General features: G+C 42.1%; 1 pseudogene; it reads right to left on the bottom strand.

Moving 5' to 3' along the window:
• Positions 1 to 12,133: 12,133 nt before the first annotated feature.
• LOC133058907 (5S ribosomal RNA) lies at positions 12,134 to 12,252 on the bottom strand (annotated as a pseudogene).
• Positions 12,253 to 13,211: the final 959 nt, after the last annotated feature.

Genomic DNA, 13,211 nt, shown 5'->3' with positions numbered 1-13,211 from the left:
CTTTCCCTGGCATGATAAAACTTCCCTAGTTTGCAACTTGGTAGCCCAGCAATTCTGAGCGCCTCATTCTTTTATTAAAACAGCTTGCATAGTAGCTCCATGCTGACCTCAAATTAATTAAGTGTTGGAGGGAAATTCTAGCTGTAACGTGAACCAGGCTGGGTCAGGAGGAAGGTTTAGTAGCTGCCAAAAGCAGCATCCATGGAATGTGTAACACTGTGTTCCCCCCTGGGTTGACAGGGGTTCTTAGGAGCTTAAAGGAATGAATACCGTAAACTGCATTTGAACTTGTGTGGACTTATGTATGTGTGTGCAGGCCCATGCAAGCATGTTTCAGTATTTTAGTGGGAAAAGAGTAAAAGTCTTTCGTTGTTCCTTAAAAAGTTCCCCAAGTCTTCCTCTTCTGAAAAAAAGGACAGAGAACCACTGATCTGTAGAATAGTTGTGAACTAAAAATGCCGCCTGCTGTATTAGTGAACAACATCAGTGATGTTGCAGCCATCAGCCACTACAGCCACTCTGGATGTTGTTGGTGAGCTCTTAGGGAACTCAGGATGGAAACGTGATACTTGCCATCCCCCTGAATCATCCAATTGTAGTGCCCCCCTCCCAGCCTGAGCACCCTGAGGAAGCTCAGGATGAAAAAACACAGGATACTGACCCCAGATAGCTGAGGTGCATATCAAGGGAGTACTTCCTTTTTATGTTCTGCTTTGGTTTTTATTCATTTTTACTGGAGTGTAGTTTCTTTACAAAGTTGTGCTCGTTTCTACTGTACAGCAAAGTGAATCAGCCATACATATACATATATCCCCTTTTTTAGATTTCCTTCCCACTGAGGTCCCCACAGAGCACTGAGTAGGGCTCCCGGTGCTGTACACAGTAGGCGCTCATTAATTATCTCTGTTATACATACTAGTGTATATATCTCAATCTCAGTCTCCCAATTCGATGATCCAACGGTTGTTGGCAATTTGATCTCTGGTTCCTCTGCCTTTTCTAAATCCAGCTTGAACATCTGGAAGTTCACAGGTCACATACTATTGAAGCCTCAGTTGGAGAATTTTGAGCATTACTTTGCTAGCGTGTGAGATGAGTGCAATTGTGCGGTAGTTTGAGCATTCTTTGGCATTGCCCTTCTTTGGGATTGGAATGAAAACTGCCCTTTCCCAGTCCTGTGGCCACTGCTGGGTTTTCCAAATTTGCTGGCATGTTGAGTGCAGCACTTTCACAGCATCATCTTTCAGGATTTGAAATAGGTCAACTGGAATTCCATCACCTCCACTAGCTTTGTTTTTAGTGATGCTTCCTAAGGCCTACTTGACTTCGAATTCCAGGATGTCTGGCTCTAGGTGAGCGATCACACCATCATGGTTATCTGGGTCATGAAGATCTTTTTTGTATAGTTCTTCTGTGCATTCTTGCCACCTCTTCTTAATATTTTAATATCTTCTGCTTCTTGAAGAGATGGGAATTCAAGACTGTCTTATCTGCCTCCTAAGAAATCTGTATGCAGGTCAAGAAGCAACAGTTAGAAATGGACATGGAACAAAAGACTAGTTCCAAATAGGGAAAGGAGTACATCAAGGCTGTATATTGTTACCCTGCTTATTTAACTTATATGCAGAGTACATCATGTGAAATGCCAGGCAGGATGAAGCACCAACTGGAATCAAGTTTACCAGGAGAAATATCAATAACTTCAGATACACAGATGATACCACCCTTATGGCAGAAAGTGAAGAAGAACTAAAGAGCCTCTTGATGAAAGTGAAAGAGGAGAGTGGAAAAGTTGGCTTAAAACTCAACATTCAGAAAACTAAGATCATGGCATCCGGTCCCATCACTTAATGGCAAATAGAAGGGGAAACAGTGGAAACAGTGACAGACTTTATTTTTGGGGGCTCCAAAATCACTGCAGATGGTGACTGCAGCCATGAAAATAAAAGACGCTTGCTCCTTGGAAGAAAAGCTATGACCAACCTAGACAGCATATTAAAAAGCAGAGACATTACTTTGCCAACAAAGGTCCCTCTAATCAAAGCTCTGGTTTTTCCCATAGTCATATATGGATGTAAGAGTTGGACTATAAAGAAAGCTGAGCGCTGAAGAATTGATGCTTTTGAACTGTGGTGTTGGAGAAGACTCTTGAGAGTCCCTTGGACTACAAGGAAATCTAACCAGTCCATCCTAAAGGAAATCAGTCCTGAATATTCATTGGATTGGCTGATGTTGAAGCTGAAACTCCAATATTTTGGCCATCAGATGTGAAGAACTGACTCACTGGAAAAAAAAATCCTGATGCTGGAAAAGATTGAAGGAGGAGAAGGGGACGACAGAGGATGATGGTTGGATGGCATCACTGACTCAATGGACATGAGTTTGAGCAAGCTCTGGGAGTTGATGGTGGACAGAGAAGCCTGGCGTTCTGCAGTCCATGGGGTCACAAAGAGTCGGAAATGACTGAGCAACTGAACTGAACTGAATCTCCCAGTTCATCCTGTCCCTCTCTTCTCCCTTTGGCATCCATGAATTTGTTCTCTATGTCTCTGTCTCTATGTCTACTTTGCAGATAATTTCATCTGTACCGTTTTTCTAGATTGCACATATAAGTGATATTATACTATACTATACTTGTTTTTCTCTTTCTGACTTACTTCACATTGTATGACAGTCTCTAGGTTCATCCATGTCTCTGCAAATGGCACAATTTCATTCCTTTCTATGGCTGAGTAATATTTCAAAAGGAAGATTTCAATGAACCCAGACTCTTGTATCTTCCCATATATACAAAACCACTAAATTCCTTACCTTGAGATACCTGGTTTTCTCTAGCTAATAGTAATCTTTTGATGTTTTGACTATCTTGTCTTTTATGTAAAAACTCGTATAAACCCAGGCTCCCCACTTGCCTCTTTGGATCAGTCACTCAGAGCTATCTGAAATGCTGTGTTCCAGGCTCAAGTCCTCAGTTTTCGCCACCGAATAAAACATAACCCTCAACTTTTAGGTTGCATGGGTTTTTTCAGTCTACATAAGAAGCCACATGAAGTAGTACTATTAATAAAAGGCACCATGTATTGAGATGGAAGGTGTATGACCTAAGTATGACTTAGGAGGCAGGAGACAGATTTTGAAAATTCTATTGTCCCTACCTCATTATGAGACCTCAGATAAGCTACTTTTTCTCTCTGGGCCTCAGTTTCCTTATCTGTAAAACTAAAAGAATAAAGGAGTTGGGATGTGTGGCAAAGACTACAACTTGATCTTTGCTATTGATTTGTCCCTTCTTTCCTTTTAAAAACAGACTATGCACAGAATCTGTTTTAGCTTAGCACATGACTACCTGTCTAGAGACTGTATATCCCAGCTTCCTTCGGAAGTAGAAGTGGCCCTGTGACTAAGTTCCAGCAAATGGGATGTGAGAAATGATGTGTATAGTGACTGTTCACTCCTGTGTAGGCTGTGATAGGGACATAAGGGTGGACTGGCTGCTTCCACCCTGCAGGAGAGGACCACGCCCTAGGAAGGAACAGACTAACCAGAGAGAAGGAGCCTGGATAACCTCAGACAGAACACCCTTCTGACCTCTGGACCTTTAAGAGAGGATTTGGTTGCTAAATCAATAAGTCGGGTCTGACTCTTTGCAACCCCATGGACTACAGCACACCAGGCTCCTCTGTCCTCCATTATCTCCTGGCTATTGTTCAGTGGCTCAGTTGTGTCCAACTCTTTGCAACCCCATGGACTGCAGCATGCCCGGCTTCCCTGTCCTTCATCATCTGTTGGAGTTTGCTCAGACTCACATCCATTGAGTCAGTGATGCCATCTAAACACTTCTGCCATCCCCTTCTCCTCCTGCCCTCAATCTTTCCCAGCATCAGGGTCTTTTCCAATGAGTCAGCTCTTCGCATCAGGTGACCAAAGTATTGGAGTTTCACCTTCAGCATCAGTCCTTCCAGTGAATATTCAGAGTTGATTTCCTTTAGGATTGACTGGTTTGATTTGGAGTTTGTTCAAATTCGTATCCATTGAATCAGTGATGCTGTCTAAACATTTCATCCTCTACTGCCCCTTTCTCCTTGTGCTTTCAGTCTTTCCCACCATCAGGGTCTTTTCCAATGAGTTGACTCTTTGCATCAGGTGGCCAAAGTATTGGAGCTTCAGTTTCAGCATCAGTCCTTCCAATGAATATTCAGGGTTGATTTCCATAACATACTAACATAGTTAACCACCATAGTTATCATTGTATCTTTGGTGCAGCAGTTTAGCCCAGTATTTAACTATTACAGATTGGATAAATGCCAAGATCATCATCTTCCCTTACATCCAGAGCAAATGGACACATAACAGAGGGCCAGCAAGTGAGAGAATGAATGAACAAATGGATGGGCTTAATGGGCATATCAGGAATGTGATCGAGATAATTCATGAACCAGACTGGCTATGGATGAGATCATGTCTAAGTATTCTTCCAATACTAAAATTCCGTCCTAATGCTTCTCAAAACTGAGGCTCATTTGGGAACATGGAAGTGACTGGCAACATCTTAACCAAGTGTCTTTCAAATAAAGGATGGGGAAGGGAGATTCTAAGAGGGATCAAGGAGATATAACACACACTCACCCCCTTCACTCTGTTCTGCCCCCTTTCAGTTATTCACTCATTCACCCAACAAACATGTACTTGTTACATGCCAGGCACCAGTGGGTACAGAAATGAACAAGTCCACATACCAACCCTCAGAAGTCAATGCAGAAAAGGGGGCAATGGGTATAGGATAAAGGGCAAAAAGGGTAAAGAAAAGCAGAGCCATGGAAGCTGAAACAGGCTGAAACATGGTGACATCTTAATCTTTGAGTATCTCCAGAGCTGATCTCTAAAAAAAGAACTACCTTTTTCTCCACCGACTTCAGCACCATCAGGAGTTCCTGATTTGCTTTGGGGAACTTCATTTGTCAGAGCCAGTTCTCAGAGTGCTCAAGGCATCCTCACTGTAGGTACACTTCCTTTGTCTGCAGGGTAATTGAGATTGATTAGCAATGAACCTGGAGTTCTGGAGGGGTCAAAGTTCCAGCCCGTGAGCAACAAGAGCTGATTGTGATCAGAACCCACTGTGGCTGTTGGACCACTCGTTTATACATCCAGTCATTATGCTCAAACAGGTTTCCTTTCAATTTCCTCATTGGTGAAATGGCGATAATTTTTCCTGTCTTAGTGTTAGAATGGAAGCTACCAAGGGCTTTCCTGGTAGCTCAGCTGGTAAGATTCCACCTGCAATGCAGGAGACCCCGGTTCAATTCCTGGGTCAGGGAGATCCCCTGGAGAAGGGAATGGCTACCCACTCCAGTATTCTGGCCTGGAGAACTCCATGGATAGAGGAGACTGTCAGGCTACTGTCCATGGGATAGCAAAGAGTCGGACATGACCGAATGACTTTCACTTTCATAGTGTTATTGTGAAATTCAAAGCAGAGTACCCAACAGAGGGCCTGCTGTCTACCAAGGGCTCCATACAGGTGCATAGATGCTGATTTTAGCATGAGAAATATTGCTCTAGCACAGGAGTTCTCAATCAGGGTGATTCCCACCCAGGGGAAATTTGGCAATGTCTAGAGACATTTTTGATGGTCATGACTGGAGTAGGGGAAAAGCAGTGCTGTGGGCACCAAATGGGTAGGAACCAGGGGTGCTGCTAAACATTCTACAATGCACAGGACAGCCCCCAAGGAAAAAAAATATCCCTCTCAAATGTCAACAGTGTCAGTGCTGGGAGACTGTGCTCTAGTCCATTAAAATACCAACTTAAACGAGATACATTCAAACTCTTGCTAGAGACCTATAGCATGCAATTTACAATGCCACCTTGCATTGGTATTTAATATATAATTATAAAACAATATTTCTATGACTGTCAGCTGGAATTTTGGAAACTCTGTCTCAAAATAGCAGCAGCACAAGCTTGAGTTCCTTCTATCCATGTATGAATTGCTGCTGGCAGAACCTGATCCAACTTGCTCAGGTCCACTTGATTACTCATCAGGAAACAGCCTCATTTTCTAGTCTGGTAGGCAATTCTGGAGTTTATTTTCTGACTTCAGAGGCACGCAATCCTCATAATCAGAACCATAAGGGGCCTGCTGTGTGGAGAAGGAGTGGGATGTTGATGATGGTGATTACCCCTGTAAGTTGTGATGATTTGAGCGTTTTTTTTCCAGCCAACATTCATTGAGCACTTACTACATTCCAAGCACTAAATGCTAAGTGCTGGGCCTTCATGGGAAATAAGCTAAATGCTAAGTGCCGGGCATTGAGTGGGAAATAAAATAAACACAGCCTCCATGCTAATTGCACCTAGCTGCTTTCAGACGGCTTGAGCATATATTATTGTATTTGCACAAATCTTTGAAATCCGCAGGAATGGTAGTGGCTAGAGGTGAGAAAGTTACACTTACAGACAAGTGCATAATTAGGATTCTAAGTTGCAAACAGCAAAATGAGTCCTAAGTCACATACACATAAAGGGATAGTATTAAAGGATTTTCATTAGCTTACACAATCCCTAGGATGGCCAGAGAATCGAATAGGGCACGATGCAGCCAGTAACCAAGATCATAGCTCCCCACTGAGCAGGCTGCAGGCCCAATCCCGCTGATTCTTGGCACTGGCATTGGAAATGCTGAACGGACGGTGCAAAATGACCATCAGTTTCTCTTCTGAAGCCAAATCTGCTTTAGTTGCTTCTCACTGGTGGGATCTAGGTGACGTCCTTTGTCCTAGCTGCAAGGGAAGCTAGGAAAACTGAATTCTGGTTCTACACGGCAGAGGTAAGCAGGATTCACAAAGTGGAAATTTTCTTCCCCAAAATAAAAGGCTAGTTCAAAAGATAAAGGGCAGGGCTGCCCTGGTGGATCAGTGGTAAAGAATCCACCTGCCGGTGCAAGAGACATAGGTTCAATCCCTGATTTGGGAAGATCCCACATGCCACAGAGCAACCAAGCCCATATGCCACAACTATTGAGTCTGTGCTCTGGAAGTTGGGAGTCACAACTATCAGACACACACTCTCTAGAGCCAGTGCTCCACACCAAGACCAGCTACCACAATGAGAAAGCACACACAGCAACTGGAGGATAGCTCCCCCTCTCCATAGCTGGAGAAAAGCCCATGCAGCAACAAAGACTCAGCACAGCAAAAACTAAATGAATAAATTCTGTTTAAAAAAGATAATGGGCAGCCACCATAATGACATATGTCCAATCGCAGAACAACCACGATACAGAGCCCCAAATACTGTGATAAGCTAGGCAGGGACCATTAGTGGATCAAGTGGGTTAAGTAGGTAGATTATTGCAGTAATGGCCTCCAACTTGTATTTGCCTTTCTGTATTCCCACCCCCACCAACCTAGTATTCTATATCTGTGAAATTATCCTTTAAAATGAAGGAGACATATGACTTTCTCGAACAAATACTGAGGGAATTCAGACCTGCCCGGCAAAAATATGGTGAAAGACGATCTTCGGGGAGAAGGAAAATGTTGTAGGTCAGAAACTTGGATGGATATAAAGGAAGGGAGATGATTAGAGAAGGAACAGTTCAGTTCAGTTGCTCAGTCATGTCTGACTCTTTGCAACCACCTGGCCTGCAGCACGCCAGGCCTCCCTGTCCATCACCAACTCCCAGAGTTTACTCAAACTCATGTTCTTTGAATCGGTGATGAGAAAAAGAACAAATACAGATAAAATACAATTTTTTTCCTTCTTATTTTTCACTGTTCTGGAAAATAGTGCTGTTTAAAGTAATAAGAGTAACAATGTATTGGGTGATTATCATATGTGGATAATGAGATTAATGACAAGAATATCACAGGTGTGGGAGAGAGGAGCTAGGAAGGGAAGACACCAGAGTTCAGGGATGTTTCCAGTCCAAGTGCATGTAGCCAGTAAATGAAGGATGGAGAGTCAAACCCTGACCTCTCTGATCTATATTCCATGTTTTTTCTTCTCCAAGAGAACCCTGGTTATTCCTCTGGGAATATATGTGAATGAGCTCCAGGTCTGTCGCTTCTCAGCCTTTTGGCTAAGATCAAGTGTGGAGCTCCAGGTCTTCTCTTTTGGGCCCCATTTCTCAATTAAAATTGGGGAAACCCCAAGTTTCTCTTTGTTGTTGGTGACATTTCTCTGAGTCACATATGCAAGTGACAGCACCTGTACCTCCACCTCTGTAAAAGCTCATTTATTGCAAAGACTTAGAAATATCTGAGGCCATCTGGTAGACCCAGGGCTCTGGCCTCTCTGGTTCATCCCTTCCACTCACCAATAATCCCAGTCACCATTTACTAAGTGAGAAGATGTAGCAGGGTCTAGACTGAGAATTTGACACCCATGTGTTAGTATTTATTCCTCTTGGCCTTATTTTCATCCCTGTTTAACCAAACAGGACAGTGGATCCAGAGAGGTTAGGCAACTACCTTGATGGGTAGAACCATGTCTTTCACAAAGGTAATATTCAAGTCTACTGCCCAGTGGAGGTACCCTGCCCCTATTGCTCTCCTTTTATACAGGAGAGCCAAAATGGAAACTTCAAACAGACAGATAATTTAACCTTTTTGGCACCAACTTGGATTTCAGTGCCAGCTCTTACACTTGTGTGGGAATGCCAGCCTAGCACCTCGGAGTCATTCATTGGAAGTAGGAGTCCCTCCGGTGTAAAGAAGGAATTCCTACACTGTTGGTAGGAATGTAATCGCTATGGAGAAAACAGTATGGATGTTCATTTAAAAACTAAAAACAGAGTTAACCATGTGATCCAGCAATCTCACGCTAGGGCATATATCCAGACAAAAGTATAATTTGAAAAGATACATGCACCCCAGTGTTCATAGCAGCACTATTTACAACAACCAAGACGTGGATGTGACCTAATGGTCCAACAACAGATGAATGGATAAAGATGTGGTACATATATACAATGGAGTATCGCTCAGTCACTTCAGTTGTGTCTGACTCTTTGTGACCCCGTGGACTGCAGCCCTCCAGGCTCCTCTGTCCATGGAATGTTCTAGGCAAGAATACTGGAGTGGGTTGCCATTTCTTCCTCCAGGAGATCTTCCCAAACCAGGGACTGAAATTCTATCTCCTGTGTCTCCTGCATAGCAGGCAGATTCTTTGCCACTGAGATACTCAGCCATAAAAAAGAATGAAATAAATGTTGCTTCCATTTGCAGCAACATGGATAGGTCTAGAGATTATCATACTAAGTGAAGTAAGTCAGAGAGGAAAAGACAAACATCAAATGGTATCACTTAAATGTGGAATATAAAAATAGTACAAATGAACCTATTTATAAGGCAGAAACAGACCCACAGACATAGAAAACAAACTTAGTTGCAAAAGGGGAACATGTGGGAGAAGGATAACTTAGGAGTTTGGGATTTGCAGAAACAAACTACCGTACATTCAGCACAAGGAACGACATTCAATATCTGCAGTGAACTATAATGGAAAAGAATATGAAAAAGAATATACATATATATTTAACATAATCTCTTTGTTATACACCAGAAACTAACACAACAATAACAACGAAAAGATATGGGACACATTGTGAGGATGGAATACATAGTTTTGAAAAAAAGAAGTGGTTCTAGTCTTGGGAAGTGAGAAGTATAGCCCCCACACAGGAGAGGGGGGACCCCGCAGGGCTTGCTATCTCCTGATCCAAGCAAACTACTTAAGGCCTCAGGGTCAGTCTGGACTGAGTGAGTGAGTGAACCAACGATTGAAAGGCAGGCAAAGCAGGTCTGAATCTGTTTTAGAATCAGTTGTCCTCTGCTATGCCAGGCTCTGTGTGAACTTCTAAGTGGCCCCTCCACCTTGGCACGTGGTGGGCCATCAAACTACCTTTATCAGTTTTGCAGTCATTCACTATCTATTCTTTAAGATCTTACTATGTGCTGCTCAAGGCAGGGCAGAGAACAGAAAAAATAATCTCCCTTTGCAGAGTTTACATTCCAAAAATCAAGACACGAAAGTAAGTTTTTTTTAAATTTTTAAACAAAATATTTCAGGCAGTGATCAGTGCTCTAAAGAATTAAAATTTGCCCTTACAAAACACTCTCCGACATAAATCACAGCAAGATCTTCTATGACCCACCTCCCAGAATATTGGAAATAAAAGCAAAACTAAACAAATGGGACCTAATGAAACTTAAAAGCTTTTGCACTACAAAGGAAACTATAAGTAAGGTGAAAAGACAGCCCTCAGATTGGGAGAAAATAATAGCAAATGAAGAAACAGACAAAGGATTAATCTCAAAAATATACAAGCAACTCCTGCAGCTCAATTCCAGAAAAATAAATGACCCAATCAAAAAATGGGCCAAAGAACTAAACAGACATTTCTCCAAAGAAGACATACAGACAGGGGATCGGGATGGGGAATACGTGTAACTCTAGGGCTGAGTCATATCAATGTATGACAAAACCCACTGAAATGTTGTGAAGTAATTAGCCTCCAACTAATTAAAAAAATTAAAAATAAAATAAAATAAAATTTGCCCTTAAACTCAAATGGAAATAAACTGATCTAGGATGCAGTAACTACCCTCAATCAGAATCTAATAGAAAAGAGTGTGTTCTTCTTAGAGCAAAGCATGAGGGGCTTCTTCTGCACTGCCCTCCTCACCCCCAATTTTAGCTGGCCTGGCAAATCATCAACACACCTGCAACTTGTTAGAACTCCTGGGGCCTCCGCCCCAAGGGAGCTAGCACACAACATCCCATAATCCTAAAGAAGGCTGAGAAACCCAGGAACACTTCCCAGCATCTCAGGCATTATCTTCTAAAAACAAAATGTGGCTGCATGCCAGTGCTTCCAAGATTTGTAAGTTGATTCACTGCTGATACTAGACACAGACACTGCTTCCAAGAGTAAAGAGGATTGGAACAGCCAAAGGATTTATTTATAAGAAAAGACAAATGATTTAACAGATGGCACCCCTGCTCTGGAGTTCCTGAACCATCAGATTCCTGCATAACAGATTACAGTTTCCCTGCTGGCCTGAGGATCCATTTCTAGCTTTCTTTTGGTTCTGGTAGGCAGATCCAGAGGCACTCAAGAGTGGGCAGTGTTGGCAAGAATGCATGGGATGGCTGAGGAACATTTGCATTACTAAATATTCCTTGTTGGAGAAGACTTGAGAGTCCCTTGGACTGCAAGGAGATCAACCAGTCATTCCTACAGGAAATTAATCCTGAATATTCATTGGAAGGACTGAGGCTGAAGCTGAAGCTCCAATATTTTGGCCACCTGATGTGAAGAGCTGACTCATTAGAAAAGACCCTGATGCTGGGAAAGATTAAAGGCAGGAGGAGAAGGGGACGAGAGAGGATGAGATGGTTGGATGGCATCACTGACTCGATGGACGTGGGTTTGAGCAAGCTCCGGGAGATGATGAGGGACAGGGAAGCCTGGCGCGCTGCAGTCCATGGGGTCACAAAGAGTCGGACACGGCTGAGCAACTGAACAAAGACCACAAAAATATTCATCTTCTGCTTGTTTGGGTATGTGTAAGTCTAGATAGAATTTGTTTAAAGTATGATATAGATTCCTTTTTTTTTGTTGCTATCCCACATGGCATGCGGAACTTCCCTGACCAGGGATTGAACCCACACCTTTTTCAGGGAAAGCTCTGCATCTTAACCACTGGACCAACAGGGAAGTCCTACAGATTCCTTATATTAGCAACTGGGTCAACATTGAACACTGGAATTGAAAATTTTACAGTATTTTATAAGAATAGTCCATGACATTTCCTCACATTTGCAAAGTAATAAATCATTTTTCATTTGTTTAAAGTATTTTCATTTTAATTTATCTTTTATTATACTGCATAATTAGTAATTATAATAATAATTTATATTCTGTGATAAGTTATATTGACTTTCAGTTTAATAATTTTGAATATTCTAGAAGAAAAATATTTTTAAAAACACACATGAGCAATTTTTAAATTATATTTTATATTCTGTGATAATTTATATTCTGCCTTTATGTTTAAAACACAATTTTGAATATGATAGAAGAAAAATGTTTTTGAAAACATCCATGAAGAATAATTTTTTTTTTTTTAGCCTATAGCACCCAGTATTCCCAGGCGGTCTCCCATCCACGTATTAACCAGGCCCGACTCTGCTTAGCTTCCGAGATCAGATGAGAGGGGGCACGGTCAGGGTGGTATGGCCGTAGACTAACTTTTTAAAAATTTTATAATTACTTTAATTTGTATTTCTGAGGCAAACACATTCTAAGTTTACTGACTTTGAATATAAATGTTCTCAAAGATCCTTTAGCTCTCTGAGTATGTGTCCAAATTTTTGCTGGGGATGCCTGGCTCTTATTCCCTGGGTGGGAGGAGGAGGCCCTGACAACCCTCTAGGGTCCAGCTCAGTCATCTCCTTATGTGCAAATAACACCCGACTGCCCCCCCCCACCCTTCCCAGCCCCCAGCCCCAAACCCACTTATTGCCCAACCCTGACAAAGTGAAGAGTTCCTCCTCTACCCTCCTGTGGCAGTTAGGGCATCCCTGTTCAGGCAGGACATACGTGGGAAGGCTTTGCCTGAAATATTGGGGAAGAAAGCATTGTTCAATGAATTGTTCTTCTTTTCATAGATCCCTCCTCCTGTCTGCATGATATGCCAATCCCTCCTCCAGCCCCCACAAGGACTAAGAATGTTTCAGTCACCATTTACCCATTTATTGAGCAATTACTATGTGCTAATTAGTATAATAAGCAAGTTACAAACATTCACTTATTTTAATCATCCTATAAGATTATTTTTCTTTTTAATATCTGAACAGTAAAGGCTCAGAGACAGATTCATCTATTCATTTCTTTGATGAAACTTATCAAGACTCCTATGAAATGGTTGCTATTGTGTGCTACAAGTGCAATGAAGGAAGGAAGTGCGTTGCAGACAATTTAATGGTGATATGAAGTTGCATGGTTCTGAAATGATGTCACTGGTGAGTGATTGAGCCCAGCATATCCAGCAGAGGCGGTCAGGCTTTAATCTCCGAGTGTTCAGCCATGTACTAAAATCCACTCCCACCCCCAGTTGAGTCTGCAAATAGAAACAGAATTTTCCAAACATCTGTGGGACTCTGGAACCAAATTTACATTTAACCACAAAAATGCATTTTTATTA

The sequence above is a fragment of the Dama dama genome, chromosome 6, assembly GCF_033118175.1.
Source record: "Dama dama isolate Ldn47 chromosome 6, ASM3311817v1, whole genome shotgun sequence".
NCBI lineage: Eukaryota > Metazoa > Chordata > Mammalia > Artiodactyla > Cervidae > Dama > Dama dama.
The sequence above is the reverse complement of the archived record's forward strand: the minus strand, read 5'-3'. Positions and strand labels throughout refer to the sequence as shown.